This window comes from Bombus terrestris, chromosome 5, assembly GCF_910591885.1.
Source record: "Bombus terrestris chromosome 5, iyBomTerr1.2, whole genome shotgun sequence".
In the NCBI taxonomy this organism is placed as follows: Eukaryota; Metazoa; Arthropoda; class Insecta; order Hymenoptera; family Apidae; genus Bombus; species Bombus terrestris.
This window is the reverse complement of record NC_063273.1, coordinates 1,040,741-1,055,032: the sequence shown is the minus strand read 5'-3', so window position 1 is coordinate 1,055,032 and position 14,292 is coordinate 1,040,741. Positions and strand designations below refer to the sequence as shown.

The window sequence follows — 14,292 nt, the reverse complement described above, 5'->3', positions numbered from 1 at the left end:
ATACTGGAATTGCCAATATATCTTTATAAAAGCCTAAAATATTTCAAAAGAACGGAGCAACTCTGCGAATTACAAGCTAAAATATAGAATCCAAAGGTAGATTCGTTGTGCGAAAGCCGATCGTTGCTAGACGTTAAAACGCAATTCCTTTTCGAATCGATACGAATCGATGGGACGAAACGCGCGTGAAAGCGTCGTTCGTCTTCGGCGTAAATTCGGCTTAACGTTCTCGCATCATCCATACCAAAATCGACAGAACTTCGCTCGGAAATATCGGACGAGTCCAACGAACCTTCCAAGAACGCATAATCTCAAGCCTCTTTCCAGTCACAATAAGCACGTGCACCTTCGTTTCAATAAAACCAGTGCCATCGGTGATTCCTTATTACCCAGAACACGAGTATCGAGCTCGCAACTCATTATCACGGCTCGGCCGATGTACAGATACAACGAGAAACGGGGGGCAATCGTAATTCCAAGCGGCCAGCGAGCGAAACAGATTGTCCGGGAACGAGCAAAAGTCAGGGAAATCGATGGAAATGATCGGGCTCGCGCTACTTTACATAATGCTCTCCTCACAGGCTACCGTTAAAATGCCTTTCACGGTGTCGAGCGTATCCTCGAAAGTCCTCGCGCGAGCCAACGTCATTCGACGCCCCTTCTCGTCTCCGATCGATCATTATACGCAACTTTCCTCTCGATCCTCGCGCCAATAGCACCGCCCGCAGCGAGATCTTTTCCACCGACGTTTCGCGAGACCAGCTGCTCTCCCAATAACGTTTATCATCGACGTTTCGAGAATCTCCGGTTTCCGTGGAAGTAGCGTTTTACGAACACATTCTTCGCACTTTGCTTCTTCTTCTTCTTCTTCTGCTGCTGCAGCTCCGATGCTTTGACGGTCATGCTCCGCTACTTCCGCTTCCTCGTATTTTCTCTCATCTTCGATCATTCGGTTCGGTTATCGCTCTCTTGCCTCGAGTAAACGGTAGGATTTTGGCCACGTGAATTCTTTCAGTCTCGCAGTTTCAAATTTTTTAATTTCTAGACTTTTATACCTTTATACTTACTGTACCTGTTGTATCTTTCTCGAACGTCGTACGCTTTGGCTCGTTCACACGTGTATACAATGACACCTATCGTCGATCATATACGTACACGTACGATATACAACGTCTCTCAAAGATATTTATTACAAGACCGAAATCGTTATTATACTCGAGAAACTCGAGTTTCTGAGCAATTCACCGAGTAGGGTAAGAAACTGAATAATACGTTCCACTGGTTATCGCGCAACCCCATCGAAAAATCATCTCTTCTTTTAAATCCTCATTTCACCTCTTCTCGTTCCCCTCGGCCAGTAGTTCTACGATTGTAATGCCTTCTTTCAATTAAATTCTTTCGCTAGTCAATCAACCGACCTTTTTTCCAATTAAAGCGATCTCTATCTAATAACAGGGTTTCGTTTAACGAACGAATCACTTAAACCAGCCGTATCTAGTTAGTTAGACATTAACTTGCGCCGTAAGAATAGCGATAGGGTACTGGCAGATAGCATTAAAAAGAAATACCCGGAGGTACGTGCCCCGCAGCTATATATCGTTTACGATACACACCATTGCCGTGGTTGATTACTTCTTTTTAGCACATCGTAATTACATCGAGAGTTAAACCCCTATTAACCGGCTGCTTTGGCTGTGATTCGTTGTAATTTGTGATCGTAAAGCTCGGATCGGTCGATCTTAATATGATTTATATTTAAATCAGCTTTCCGTGGAATTCAATGGCCGAGGCAAAATGCAGCGGACTAAACGCGTAAATAAGATAAGTGTAGGCTGGTGTGAACAGAAGAACTCCGGGGTGGGCTTCTTTGACTGTAAAACGTGCAACATACGTCGTTGTTTGTTGCAATTATCGATGATTATTGTAATCCAGTAACCAAGACGCTTTGTCGAGCAATCTTTCGGAATTTGCATTTCGCGAGAATGCTTCGGCTCGTTAACAATCCACGTCGTTTCTCGTGGCAATTTCACCATAAAATTTTCCAAGTTTCTATTTTTTTAGAGATATATGTAGTCATGGTTGGAATAAGTAAACTACGGATATTTATGTAAATTCGCGTTCTTATGGCGACGTTCGAGGCAGAGTTTACTCGTCTGTCAAGTATTATAACGATTATTTTATGACTACTTAACGATATTTTTGCGTATTACACGCATTTTGGACACTTTTGTATCTTCAAATTTCCCGTAATTGTATAACAATTCGCGGCAATTATTCGTCGCACGTAAAATTACAAATCCTCTTAATACACCATTTTCAATTGATCGAACATGCTTTCCTCGTTACCTCGATGGATAGCAAATATCGTAAACATTTCAAAAAAAAAAAAAAAAAAAAAAAGAGAGAGAAAAGAAAAGAAAGAAAGAAATATATAATACTAAATAAAGAGTATAAAATGTACTAATAACGTTTCTAGTTTTTAAAATAATCGAGGTTCGCGCATTACAATTGGTTTCTGAATTCCTCGTCATCGAGCTTTCAGTACATCATTAATCTCGAGCCCTCGTCTCATGAAATTCCAAAGCGACGATCGATCCAGGGAATTTTTATGCGGCTTCCAGCAGAGGTTTCTTCTCTTTTTCTCCCTCCTCGTCTCCTTTTTTTCTCTCTGCTTCTTTCGTTTTGATCTATGGAGCACGCGTCTTCGAACGGTCGCTAACTGGTACTCGTTAGAGTAATGGAATGATCTACGGGGAGCCATTTTTTTTCCACGAAATTATACAGTAGTCCTCGTTGGACGAGTCGCTCTTCGGCAAACCAAGTTTTTGCCGCGCTCTGTCTACGACTAGAAAATCGATTCTATTAACCGCGCGGATGAAGGATCGTTCGATGGTCGGTCTAGATTGAGAGATTCTCGTCGAAATGAACGTTCTTCTATCGGCGTGTTATTACGTTGTAGGCACTAGCCGTGTATGAATAATTACGTTCGAAAAGTAATTGGAAAATAATGGAATATAAAAAATATTGAAATGTTTCGTGAATTTATTTTCCGTCGACGTTTTATGACGACGTTTCGTAATATCGTAAATATGAATATCGATATCGTTAAAAAATATAAAAATTGTAGGAAAACTTTGTACATTTACTTTCTATGTTTTCGAACATAATTCGTAATATCTTTCCCGAATAAACGAGCAAATATTTCAAACATCGGAAGATGCGAAGCGTGACGCGTAAAAATATTTTTCCAATTTTCCTTTTTTATTGATTTAAACATCAATGGCGAGGTATCAGAAGTATCGAAAGTTACTTGTAATATACAAACATCTTCCGACTGATATATAACTTGGGAATTTCATAATGCAATGAAATTGCGTAATGGAATTAACTGAGAGATTATATTCGAGTTCTAGTTGATAGGATCAAACCATGGAAAGATACAAATCGACGTTTTTTCAAGAGGTCTCTCGTGTGCTTAATCCGCGTCACATCTATTTAGTACTTAAACGGGTGTCAGGAAATTGTCAAGGTTTTCAGATAGCGCATTTTTCAAACGAAAATCACTGCCAGCTTCGCCATCGACAAGAGAATTCGTCGCGGTTGACGTAAATCCCTAGAGTGATGCATGATACTACCTGGACGTTAATGCTCGATATAATAAAATCTGATGCGTTATGAAGCGGTTCTTAAGCCTCAACGATTCAAAGATCGTCGAATATACGGTATATATATCTTTATAAGTTTGTATTATAAATAATAGTGGCTAGTATTTTCGTAAATAATAGCGAATCGAAGAAATCGTAAAAAAGCTAAAGCTAAAATTCGTTAAGTAATTTGGGAATTAAACAGAAGCGTGCGTTAGCTGCGGCATGGCAGTGTCGATAAATGTAAATAAAACTAGGTAAAGCATTTGCCTAGAAGTTTCTCGCAACGTTAATTATGCGCGAAACGTCGCAATCATTTTCCAAATAGGCAAAGCTTACACCCGGAAGTCTCGATTATCGACGATACAGCAGGCACTGCAGTCACCATCGCGTCACGGACTATTACTATAAAATCGCAGATTGCCGTCGTTAGCCAACTATGTATTCGCATGCACATCCTGCTCACCAAAGGTTACCAGCTAACTGTTTGCATCAGGGTGCATTCTCATTATCTCGACTGTCTCCGTTATGTCGTGGTCTACGACATTACGCGCGCACGTTCGTCGAATGTTGTCTGATTTCAATATCTATCGGCCAAGTTGTCAGCCAAATTTTTCTAGAAATGCCCACGACGACGTAATTTTTATCTTTTTCTTTGAAAATCGTGCATCGTACGAATCTTTGTCGAATCTTTGCATAATTCTAACGAAGAATAAGTACTTTCAGAATATCGACGTTCTTCGCGGCGAAACAAGTTACATTCCTTTTTCCAAATTATAGATCGTTTCAAATTTTCAAAGTAGAAAGAATCGAAGAAAAAATTATTCTTTGCTTCTGTTTCTACGAATTTCGCGTGACACCAACTTTGACTAAAACTGTAACTTTAATGGGAAAATATTTTTATCGAAATACGAAACATTATCGCTTTCTACTCGTCGAAACGTAGAAAAATGACTTAACGTTGATGAACGCAGTTATAGAAACGATTATATTATAGAAATAAATCGTCGCTTCGAATCGTAATAATTCTGACGAAAGAATTCTCGACGCCGCATTAATTTTCCCTAACGCTAATCTATTAGCTATTTACCGATGTTGCGTTTGTGAAAATGGAATTTTCAGCGAAGCTTGTCGTTCGAGTCAAGTGACGGTATACAGCGTACGGAATCGTTGGAATAACACACGCGGAATCAGCTATGCTCGCTTCACCAGTCTCCTTCGATGATATCTCGATAACGTTAGGCGATACTATAGGAATTCTTCTGCCGTAGGTCTGAATGTTAGTCGATAACTGTACAAGTTTACCAGAAAGTATTTGCATGGTAACACGTGTAAACGCGACCGATTGAATCTCATTACGTCGATGATTCCTGGAGTCGTGTTTTCCGGCATCCGTTCTTTCACGTTTTGCGGATGCTTCTAACTTTGAATAGCTTCAAAAATAAATTTGACCAACTTTGAAAAAAAGAAACAAAGAGAATTTAGAATAGATCGATTCTAAAATTCGACTACAAAATTTACTATGGAAGATAGAGATTTTTGTTTCATTGATTTTATAGCAGATTTTATGTATAATATTTTTATTTGTCTGAAAATACAACATATATATATGTATAAATCTATCGTAAAATCCAAGAAAATTAAATCGTAAACTTTTTGGAAGGAAAATAAAATGAAATTTTTATAAATTTAATACCATCTGAGACGGCAATTCGTAAAATTATGTTTTTATACACATAGTCTTTTTTCTTTCGTTATCTCGTTAGTAACGCTTCAAAGAATATTTGAAGTCAACACTTTTACAAAGTGTCGATATGGATTAAAAATTACCTACTCGTTTTAGAATCAACGTATTTAAGATCTTCTATCAAAAGCAGCAACGGCGCTTATTACGACAAACCCGAACTACGGCTTTAACATTCTTACAATCGTTATTACCTAACATTTTTCTACTCCGAATTGTACAATCGATTACCAATGTGCACACTCGTTGCTCGACTTCTCGATCATTCGATAACTCCGAATACCGTCATCAAATTTCTCCACAGAATACTCCAATCTGTAATTAGGAATTATGGAAATAATGCGCTGCAGAAAGCGAAACATTTATGATTAGCGATTTTCTCATGCAATCCTATAACAGTATCTACTAATATCGTTCGATATTAGACGCTACTTAAGATAAAAGCTCCAGATAAAAACTCTTTGAATTTCGTTATCCAATCTGACTAAACAGTAGCCGAGTTGTACGTACAGTTACTCGCAAAAGTAAGTACATATCTGGACATTTTAGCCGATTCGTAGCAACGATACATGAATATTAGTAAAGAGTATAGATATATCGCAGCATCCGATTTATATTCTAAAAGCTATTTATAGTCTACTCTGTGGATAAATCATTTTTCCGGAACGTTTTGTTATAAATTCTGTTGAGAAATTGTACCGTAACTGATTTCAGTGTTGCATAATCGGAACAATTCGACACAATCTCGACCAACTTATATCACGATGTTATATATAAAGATATATCAAGCCGACAGGGATGTACGATTTTTTAAGCGCAATAAATGGCATTTCATGGATAAAAACAACGTCGATCAAATTTTGTCACTGAAAACACGTCAAGAATGCTGCTTTTGGGAGCAACTGTATGTTACTCGCAAGGATCTCCGTGTTTCTAAAACGTTCTCCATCGTACGTGCACTCAGCAAGTAGAAAGATCGAGAAACCAGTAGCAACTCTGTTAATTATACCATTCGATACGAGCACGCCAATGATTCAATGGCTAGATACGATCTTGCTTAGCGAGCTAGCTAACAGTATATAAGTAATGGCACTCTTGTTGATCGTCGTCGTGTCGTTTCGCTCATTTTTCCCTGTTTAATGAAACGTTTCGCGAGAGATCGCGTAACGGAATGGCTGAAAATGGGAATATCGAATTCCAGGTAATTGCCAGACACGTAGAAAAAAGTTTTGCGACGCGTGCTCGTACTCGTGCCTTGGCCAGAGACAGAGGCGGAAAAAATGCTCGACTAATAGAAAGAATCCAAGTTTCGCGTCCGAGCGCAGCCAGATAGGGTAACGAGATTTAAGCGTAAGAGAATCACGGAAATTGACTGTCGACCGTGCGTGTTCCTGTTGGGAAACCGTGTTATTTTTCTGTCCTCTCTGTTCTATCAACCACGAAACAAGACAAACATCGGTTATTTCGTTTCTATCGAAAAATCTCTCTTCTCAATTGAATTAATTGAAAAATAAATCGAGCGAGTGGGGAAGATTAACGTATAAAATAATTGATAAACTTACAGGTAAAGAATTGAATTGAAATTAGGCTGTGAGACATTTACTATTGAATCGTTGTGCTTGGGCGCTTTCGGTTACCGTACAGCGTTGTTGGAGAAACAACGACGTTAATTAGTCTCGAAAGTAGTTGGAATTTGACGCAACTGGCAAAATTATTCATAAAATTATACGTACGATCGACGAAAATCGCCGTTTCGAAATACGTGGGACGCGGGACGCGGAACGCTAAGGCGAAACAGAACAATGAGAAAAACGCGTTGGAAACTGCGCGTTACCGTTTCCACGGGCAAAGCGTTTCGTCATCGTCGCCGAGCGAACCGGTTGCCGTTCTAACAACGAAGCTATGCATCATCCCCTTATCTAGTTCGCAGATTCACGACTCGCGATCTCGACTTCGAGATACGCAACCGAGAGCCTTCTGCTCGGGCAGAGTCGACGCACGTGTGCGTTCGCGCGTATGCAGACGGCGAGGAAATCGTGCGAGCATTCGCTGTGCCATCGAGCGTTTTAATGATATTCAGGAGGATCCATTTTTCTGTCACCGGGTGTCGCTTAAGTGGCCGGATAAGGAATCATTAAGCATCGGCGCGCACGACCATAAGATCGTTACACGGCTTCTACGATTGATTTATCGTGCCTGCTGTCCTTTTTTGCCCATCCTAGAGGAATTTAACCGAGGAGATCGTCGGTGACCGTATGGCTTCAAGAGAAATATACAAGGAAAAAATATATCGTAGATCTAGGAAACTGGTGTGAAATTCGTGATCGTTATTATTTATCGTAATTCTTGGTCTCTCGTTTAGGACGGCTTCCGGCTTCTATTTACATTCCAAACATTTATCTTGCTAATTACTCGACTCTGTGCATTTTATCGCTACCTTACGTCCTGATTACAGAAGGGTTACTACGCCTTACTCGTATTTATAGAGCATACCATTACCTACTATTCGATCATTTATCTTCGAAACTCCAATTTATATACACATCTTTCTTGTACACTGTACGCTTAACAGATTAAGTACTTTATATAAAAGAGAGAACAGGGAACTTGCGCGTTCCTAACGGACGTCTGGAGCGCAAGAAAAATCTTGACCACGCGCAACCGTGTCCGTATAAGCACCTGTTGCTTCAATTACGTCACCACTCCATCGTGAGTCGTTGGCAAGTCCGCTGGAACGAAAACGTTCGCGCGAGAGATTCATTGTTCCAGGTACGAGCGACGTAAAAGTGCGCAGCCACCGAGAGATATACAATGTACAGGTGTAGCGGGCATTAACTGTTGCGCAGGTATTCAGACTATCCGGCCGTGACGCCGTCGGTAAATTTACTGTCCCCGAGAGGTTCTTATCTCGCGTTACTTTATTGCCGCTTATCGTCGCGGTCGATTTCGTTCCTCGAGCATCGTTCACCGTGTTCTCCTTTCCAAACCACGGTGCTCTCTTATATGGATCCTCTCCGATGGTTCCTGTCAAGGACATCTCAGTACTTTGCCATACCTCGTGACATTTTATGCTTCTTCGAGCGAATTCTTGGACAGTATAAAAACGGGTTTTAAATTTTCCGCACCACCAGAGACTTTAGAAAATTTAGGTAATTCGTCGAGACGATTAAAAATTGTATAATTTTCCAACGGCATACGTTTCGATCTCTCGTAATACGCGCGACGAACGAGGAATTGTTTTAACCGTTTATTTACGAGAAATTGTTCAATATCGCTGAGTAGTGAAACTTAGAACGGTGGAGTTTGAGAGAAAACGGAACCTTTAATAACGCGATAATTACTGGCAACGATGACAGGATATTATACCCTCTCAGAGAAAAGTAGAAGGAATCGAAAGCATTAGAAGCACCGGGTATTTTTGTCTCGTCTTAATCTACTTCGACGTTAACCCTTGCCCGTGATCGCCCATTAAGCCTCGCAACGATTAGATTGTTCGAAACCCAAGCGTCCAACGGAAGAAAGGAATGCATCTTTGGTGTTTCACTTTGACGCTTCAATGAGAAAAGATACGCGTACTCTTACTAACAAACGTAAAAACGTAATAATACAAATATACGAAACATGCAAATCAGACCTGGTTATCCAGCTTGTCGTATCTAATTCGACGATTCGAGCGTTCGTCGATCGACGTACTCTTTGGATAATGTCAATTCTAATTAGAATGTCAGGGAATCGAGTATTTCATTCATCGACGAAATGTCGTTCGATGATATCGGATTATGATACAAAGCGAGAATAAAACGCCATTCGTCATTGAAATCCCAACAGGACTTTACGAAAACTCCTTTAGAAAAATGAAACTCATACTTAAACGTATCGAACAACGTTTCCACTCTATCCTCGTTGAAGATCTTCGAGACAGTTTCTCGTAACATTTTGCCTCGCTGCTTGAGCTTGCCCGTCGTTCCAGAAGATTTTTAACTCGACAGCCCGTGGCGAATGGGTTTCTGGCACTCGATACACCGTGACTAATCGAGGAAGGTGTCCATGGAAGTTCTTGGGATAGGTCTCGACCGGTGACTCGCGGCGTTTTCTGCCGCACAACGTTCCCTACTATGCGATTATATTCAAAACTCCTTTCGTTTTGGTTACGGTGGATCCTCCGGCATTCGATACGCCCATTTTCGTACAAGGCTCGGGATTAGCCCCTTAACGCTCGAGTTCGCGTCCCGCACAGCTACGACCCAGTGATTCGAAATACGCATGCCCGTTTCATACGCTCTTAGCAGCGATTCAGTTCGCCGATTGGATCGAAAAGAATGTAAACGTTAAAGTGGTTACAACGTGTATCGAACACGAAGGTATCTATCTGGTTAGCGGACCAAATCGATCTCGGCCCCGCCGCCAGAGTCGATCCTCGACCTGTTTCGATTAGATCGGCCGAGTCATCGGCGATTCATCGATAATCGATCCCGACAGTGGGCCCATTTATTTCATCTCGTGACAATGACGCGATGGTTCCTTTCGATCTACTTAAACGTACGTTGTAATCTTTTTTTCTTCTCGTATTCTCTCATTGTTCCTACGATGCATCCCTGCGTCTCTTATTACCATACCTTTGGACAACTTTGCCTATAAACTCGATCCACTCGCTTATGAAACAAAGGGACAGATCTGTCCGTCATCCGCCGTAACATTATCTACCAGGCAAATTGGTAGATCCTAATCTTCAATCAAATCGTTCCAAACTCCATACCTCGACGCTGTAGCTTCGAGCGATCATAAACCGATCCAACCGCGATACATTCGTCCGCAAGATCGGACGAATATCTTCGTTCCTAACCACCGTATCTGTGACTAATTTCGCGTTTAAACCCGATTCATGTCGCGGTCGAGCGCGGTACGCTCGTCCACGAAACAAATTTCGGACAAATCTCTGCAACATCGCACGGTATCCGAAGAAACGCGATAAAACGGGGCCGAACGAATTCGTATCGCCGATGAAACGGAGCGCAGGAGGAGGCGCGAGGGCCGCGATACGGGAAAGCCACGGGGATTCGATAAACCTCGCCATAAATACGGGAATTAGATAGGAAGCGATACAGTTTGCGCGCGTGCAAGGTACCTGCGAGCTATCCGCTAAATAACGCGGCTCGGTGGGAACAGGTCGGCCCACGTGTCACACGCACGCACCGGACCACTTAGTAAGTCCTTAATCCTTATCTATGCGTATCGCACATATGCAATGCAAAGTGGACACGCATATTGACCGCGCGAGAGAGGGATCAGTCGACTTATCGGCGGAGATAAATGCGGCTTTGCGTGGAGGCCGCTGCTCGAAAAAGCACGTGCTTGCGACACAACGTTTCGTTCTCTTCGTTCCGTCTCTGTACCCTTACGGACAACTCTTCCCTTCTCGCGAGTCCCGTTTAATTTCTCTCGGCGAGATCGGACGCGTGGGCGTTCGCCATCGTCGTGTGCGATCGCTGGGTTACCGCCGCGATAAGCTAGACTTATCGCGTACGGTGGGTGTCGAAGCGACCGGCCGAATCCAAACGATTTTCGTGGCGTTTCCGACCATCCACTTGGTAACTTTCCTTTTGCTTGTTTCAATTAAAAGTTCTGTCAGCATCCAAGTTTGCGTTTCGCTCGCGTTCCCACTACAGGGCGCACTACTATCGCGTAATCACGTCCGACTCGTTGTATGACATTGATAACTATCGTTCGTTTACAGCGATAATTAGGCCGCGAATTCTTACGTTTACGAATCTAATTAAAGAAACGCGAAGATACTTCTTGGAACGTTCAATTTCGATTAAACATCTTCGCGAAGGAGAACGGATCGACGAAATTTATTCGATGCTCGTCGAGTAAATTCTAATTAAAAAGCCGCGTATCAGGTCGTAATTGCGAATTCTATCGATGCAACGGAGATACACCGTTTCCAGTATGGGGTAGAGTCCTTTTATCAACGCGATTCTGCTGTAATACTTGCTGTGTAATACTTGCGCGGCTATGAGGTGTGAATATACAAGGTGGCATTTTCAATTTAAATACTATCCGATATCTGTTAGAAGCAGCAGAGAAACGCCTACTTTAATATATATATATATATTTATAGACGGCGAATAATCCGTTTTCAAATATACGATAAAGTATGCGCATTAAAATACATGATATTTTTTAGGATTTACGGGTTTTCGCTTACGTTCGAAACGATGCTTCTACCCAATATATGCAAACTAGTAGGACACGTTCGGTTAAGAATTTCTCAGCAACAACGCGGTGTCCAAGTCGCAATTAGTCGCAGCGCGTGAATATCCTGCAGAGTGGCCATACACCGGTGTAAAATTAGCACCTTGTACCTCCATAAAGACACCATGGTCGCGTGTTTGCGAACAACAGGCAAAAATCGGATTAATCATCGACGAGTCGATGTTCGAGAAACGCGTTGCGGGTCGTAAAATGCGAGGAAAAAAAAAGAGAGACGTATTTTATCGTGTATCGTGGTAACAGGAACTTTCGAGGCCTCCCTCGTTCTTTGGTGCATCCGCCATCAGCAGGTTAATTTAATTCGTATTCAATGCTAATGGAAGGTGAACTGCTCGTGATTCTTCGTACGTGTCAGCCTACCTACGCCATTCTCTTGCTCTCCTGTCTGTCAAGACGCTCTAGTCTTTGGAACGTACGTCCACTTACGAGGGTGGAAAGAATCGGCTTTCTTCATTTGCATACGTAAGTTGGAAACACTTGGACCGCACAAGTTATTAAGATTATTTATCTGTATTTTTTAAACGTCCAGCGTCGACTCATTGCGCGCAAATCTTTTTACGTTAAACGTTCCTTCGTATACTATTTTTGCTCAAGCAGAATTGCTTTTTATTGCCACTAATAATCGATAAAAAACGATTCTTTCGACGGTTCAAAAACCGAGTCTTGGCATATTTCTCTGTAATATCGTTAACGTTAACGATAAGATTTATAGCATGGAAAATGAGATAAAAAGCGATTGCCACTGTACTTGAATCCTTCGTTAACCGTAACTATTCGCAATTTTTCAATTTCTCACATGTTTGTGGGTTATTTTATAAAAAATTGCATAATTAGAAAGAAAAAGAGAAAGGGCAGAAGGGTAAAAAATATTTCGTCACGCAAACCCAATATATTAAACGAAAACGTTTCGACGTTTTCCTAAAATTCGTTCGAGAAACTGAATGTTCCTCGACAGGGCCGGGTTATTTATGCCAACGACCGATCTCGTCGAGGTAGAGCCGCGGAATGAGAGAAACTTGTCGAACGTCCGCGTTACGATCTTGGACAAATTTTGACCACGAGCAGCCGAGTTATTACCGGGCAAGAACGGTTCGTAACGTGTCCACAGAAGGGACCGAGCATTTCCAGCCCGTCCGGTGCTAATTAAAAGGATCCAACGACCACCTCGAGCTCGGTCAGATAAGATCGGCGTTGACGCGCCGAAAACGAAAGCTCGCCCGAAAACGTTTCGCTCGCTTTCTCCCCCACCAGGTGAGATATTTTGCACCGGCTGCGTTTCCACGATTCTTCCTCCAGGTTGTCACCGTCTCGAATGGCCTGTCGATCATGGCCTACAGAGTCTGCGAGTTACGGTGGGTGTCGAAGAATAGAAGAAAAATGAGTCTAATCGCTGAAATATCGAATGTTCTGTTCCTTATGGCGTGAAAAGGCCGATGATTTAAAAGCGTTTCTTTCGACGAAGAGGCGTAGGCTTCGACGATCAATTACGCAGATTAGTCAGACACGTTTCGTCTCGTAATTTTATTAGTTGGTCGATCTCTTTCGTATTGTATTCGTATTGTATTCTTTCCCATAAGCGAAAAAACGCGGGACGTACAACAAGAGGACGTAAAAGCGTCGTTACAGAAAATACGTACGTCCGGAATTCCAAAACGTGCATACATCTGAAAATTACATCGTCTTTGTAGATTCAATTATTCAAATAGCTGACACACGGCCAAGAAAATTACGAATCGGCCATTGAAAGAACGGATTCATAAAATCCAGCTCGGACGTCAACTTAAACTGGCCAGTAAAATAATTCAATGATTTTCTCCAAAATCCCCTCTAAACCATTTCTCAGAAAGGAATATCTTTATCTTTCCTTTGCTCCGAGATTAAAATTCAAACCTGTCGCAGAAAACAGACGCAGTGAAAGCAATAAAACACATCGGCGTAGTATGCAGGAGGAGCGTAGGACCAAAAGTCGAAGGAGGTGGAAAGCCGGGTGAACAGGTGAAGCTGACGTTCCACGAACAAACCGTGGACCCGGTACATAACTGGTCCCAGAGAAAGGAAGCGGTTCGCATAAATTCGCGATATTATCTTGGTATCGCGAGGGGGTTATCCTTCATCCCGCATGGAACGCGGGCCACGGATTCCCACGCACGTAGACCTCGTCCAATTTCGAAATTTCGGGGTCGACCAGGTTAAATGTTAACACGGGAATTATGCTAATTTTTCGGCAGCGGCCGGTCATCGGGACATTCGTCATCCGCCGCAGGCCGCGGTTCTCTGCTCGCTTTCTGCGGTCGGCCACGATTATGCGAACGTACGAAGGTGGTCCACGCCGAACAGCGACGTATTTGAAAGTCTAATTCTACTTTTTCTTTGTATTTTCCTTTCCTCTCCGCCCCTCGTTCCTTCGCCGATCTTTTTCTCTCATCGTAGCTTTTTGTTCGCGAATCTCGTAGCACGATCCTCGTTGATCTTTCAGATTTCGTCCGATATACGCAATACCGCTACGATCGAGTCTCCCATCGCAGGATCGATAGAAAGATAAAGAAAGAAAACAAACTATCCGTTTGTTCCAATACTTAAAGATCCCGCGTTTCAACGATTATCGAATTACTTACTAATAAATTTCTTACA

General features: G+C 42.1%; 1 protein-coding gene across 5 annotated transcripts in view; it reads right to left on the bottom strand.

Moving 5' to 3' along the window:
- LOC100646705 (protein Wnt-7b) overlaps positions 1–14,292 on the bottom strand; it is a 117,380-nt gene that overhangs the window by 45,530 nt on the left and 57,558 nt on the right. Inside the window, exon 7 of one of the 5 annotated variants that reach the window (XR_007224173.1) lies at positions 5,319–5,703. The exons of the other annotated variants lie outside the window; for them this stretch is intronic. The gene's annotated coding sequence lies outside the window, so the exon portion shown is untranslated. Of the gene's footprint in view, positions 1–5,318; positions 5,704–14,292 lie in introns of those variants that run through there. 5 annotated transcript variants of the gene reach the window in all.